This window comes from Mastomys coucha, chromosome X, assembly GCF_008632895.1.
Source record: "Mastomys coucha isolate ucsf_1 chromosome X, UCSF_Mcou_1, whole genome shotgun sequence".
Taxonomy (NCBI): domain Eukaryota; kingdom Metazoa; phylum Chordata; class Mammalia; order Rodentia; family Muridae; genus Mastomys; species Mastomys coucha.
This window is the reverse complement of record NC_045030.1, coordinates 76,882,766-76,886,009: the sequence shown is the minus strand read 5'-3', so window position 1 is coordinate 76,886,009 and position 3,244 is coordinate 76,882,766.

Below are 3,244 nucleotides of genomic sequence, written 5' to 3'. Positions count from 1 at the left end.
CATGAGCAAAGCTCATATGAACTCACAGAGACAGAGGCAGCATGCACAGGGCCTGCACGGGTCTGCACTACATCTGTGTTCACATTATGGGTTCCAGTTTAGTACTTTTATATGGATTTCTAAGTGGATGAATGACAAGTTCTCTGATTCTTGGGCTTTCTTTTGTGCTCTTTTATTTGTTTTTTCCAATTCTGTTGGGTTTGTTTTTGTTTTACCATCATATCATATCATATCATATCATATCATATCATATCATATTAATTGCATTTTACTATTATCCCTTGAAGCCTGTTTGCCTTCTAATGAGAGACAGAAACAGAATTGATCCAGATGGGAGGGGAGGCAGAAAGGAATTGGAGGGAGTAGAGGAAGGGGAAATGTTATCAGGCTATATTATCTGAGAAAAATATTATTTTCAATAAAAGGAAAAAGACTTATCTAACTACAAAATAAAGGAAAATGCCTAAATAATATTGGGTAAAAGTAAGCAGAAGATTAAACATAAAAAATAAATGGGCTGAGGCTATAGCTCAATTGGTAGAATGGTAGCATAACTTGCTTTCTTTTTTTCTTTAGTTATTGGTTTGGTTGGTTTTGTTTGTTTGGGTTTCAAGACAGGGTTTCCTTATGTAGCCATGTATGTCCTGGAACCCACTCTGTAAACCAAGCTGGCCTCAAACTCAGAGATCCACCTGCCTCTGCCTCCTTAGTGCTGGAATTAAAGGTGTGCACCACTACCTCCTAGCCTAGCCTAGCTTGTACTAAACCCTGCACTCAATTCCAAACACCACACATAAAATAGACACAATGATGCATTCTTGCAATCTCAGCATTTGGGAGGTGGAAACAGGAGGAGCAGTAGGGTTTCAGGGCCAGCAACAACTACATAGTGAGTTCAAGATCAATGCAAAGTAAATAAGACTTTGTCTAAATAAAAAAAAAAGACAAGTGATTTTTAAAAAATGAAACAAAAACTATACTAGAAATAGTAAAAATAGAAAAGAAAAAAGGAGAAAGAATTAGAGGTTCTTCCTAGGTTCTCCAACACTGGAATCTGCCAAATAATAGGGAGAAGGAATGTGTCTTAAGTGGGGTCTATGGTGGTTTTTCTCTATTTCTTTCACAAGGATTGATGGTATATGCAAGCTGAGAATTGTGCTTGTCAAAGGTCAGTTGTTAGTTTTAGAATGGTATTCACTTTAGATGCTTCTTTTTGTATAGCAGGAGTGTCTTAGGGTTTTACTGCTATGAACAGACACCATGACCAAGGCAACTCTTATAAAGACAACATTTAATTGGGGCTGGCTTATAGGTTCAGTGGTTCAGTCCATTATCAAAGCAGGCACATGCATGGTACAGGAGGAGCTGAGAGTTCTATATCGTCATCTGAAGGTTTCTACCAGAATACTGGCTTCCAGGCAGCTAGGATAACAGTCTTAACGCTGACATCCACATTGACACACCTACTCTAACAAGGCCAAAACTTTTAATAGTACTACTCCCTGGGCCAAACATATACAAATCATCACTAGGAGCACTACTGGTCCTGAGAAGTTCTTATATTCTGTGGACTGTGCTGGTTCTCACTGACTCCAGTGGCACTATTTTTATTTACTCAGCGTCTTCAAATATCAAACTCAGGGTATTGCCCCAGTGCATAAGAGCTGAGTAAGCATATAGAGATGAATTTTTCATTAGATATGGAAAATCAAAGAAACGAGCACTGTTTGCTAGGCTTAGTGCTATTAGACAACATGCAGTAGTAGCCCTCCCACCCCCATCATCTCCGCTTCTACCTTACCTTCATGAGAGGGAAGAAGCTGAGGAAATGAAATGATCTGGTGTACTTTTTCTCACAGCCTGCCACATTCAACAGGCACCTGTGAAGGTTGAGCAAGGCCTTGAGCTCTGTCTGTAATAAGATAAAGTAACAGAGCCCACCTCTCACCACAGATTATTAAGACCACTGAATGAATGCTAGCTTAAGAAATTTACAGGAATGGATTTCTAGAAAGAAGGAACAGCAGGTGCAAAGTTCTTGAGGCAGGAATAATATATTTGCGGTATTTGAGGAAGAAGTTTTTGGGTTTGATTTTGTATTCTCCAAACTCTTGATTCTTGATTATCTGATTTTGTTCCTATCTGATAGTCTCAATCAAGGTTCTCCATGAGAGTAGATTTTGCCCTTTTTTATTTGGAAAAAAGCGTAACACAGTCACTTGAATTTGAATTTCAGAGAAAAAAAACCAAATCATTTTTTTTTAGCACTAGTTAACTATAAATTTGTTAATCCTTTCGAACAAAAGATGCATTTAAAATATTTGGAGATGTTTTTGTTATTAAAATTGTTTTTGAAAATATTCCTAGCATCTAGTGGGTAGAGATCAGAAATGCTGCCAAATAACCTACAACACATAAGACAGCCCTCACCACAAATGTGACACATATACATAATGTGGTTTCATTCAACCATAAAGAAAAATGAAATTTGTAGGAAAATTAATGTGTCTGGAAATTACTATATTAACTGAGATAATCCAGACTCATAAATACCAATACTGCACGTTCTGTTTCATATACTGATCTTAGCTTTTGATTTTTATATATGTGTAGTTATGTGGGTATGAGTGTGGGTAGAAGTCAGCAATCTAGAAAGGGGATCATGAGAGGAAGCAAAAGAGGTTTTAGGGAAAGAAATTTGGGGAGTACACATGTGACATGAAAGTGGTGGAAGGGGCATGAAAGTGTGGGATAGTAGCTTATTCCTTGGGTCGTGGGTCACAGAGAAGCTGGAGGCCTCTATACTTACGTTACCCTATAGAGGAATTAGCATCCACAAATTCTACCTGCCAGTCTTAAAGTATTAAAGTTGTGTACTTTTCTAATAATGTACATTTTCAAAATTAAGGTTTCACATAGCAGGACTTTGAAAGACATTAAATAACCAGGCATGATGGCTCACACCTTTAATTCCAGTACTCAGGAAGCTGAGGTAGGAGAATTGCCTGAATGTGAGGACACCATGGACTATATGAGTTCCAGGATAGTGTGAGTTACAGAATGAGATTTTTTTTCTCAGTAAGCAAGGAAACAGGAAGTTAAATAATCATCCTGCCTAAGAAAGAAAGGCAGAAAGGAAGAAAGAAAGAAAGAAAGAAAGAAAGAAAGAAAGAAAGAAAGAGAAGAGAGAAAGAAAGAAAGAGAAGAAAGAAGGAAAGAAGGAAGGAAGGGAAAGAAACAAAAA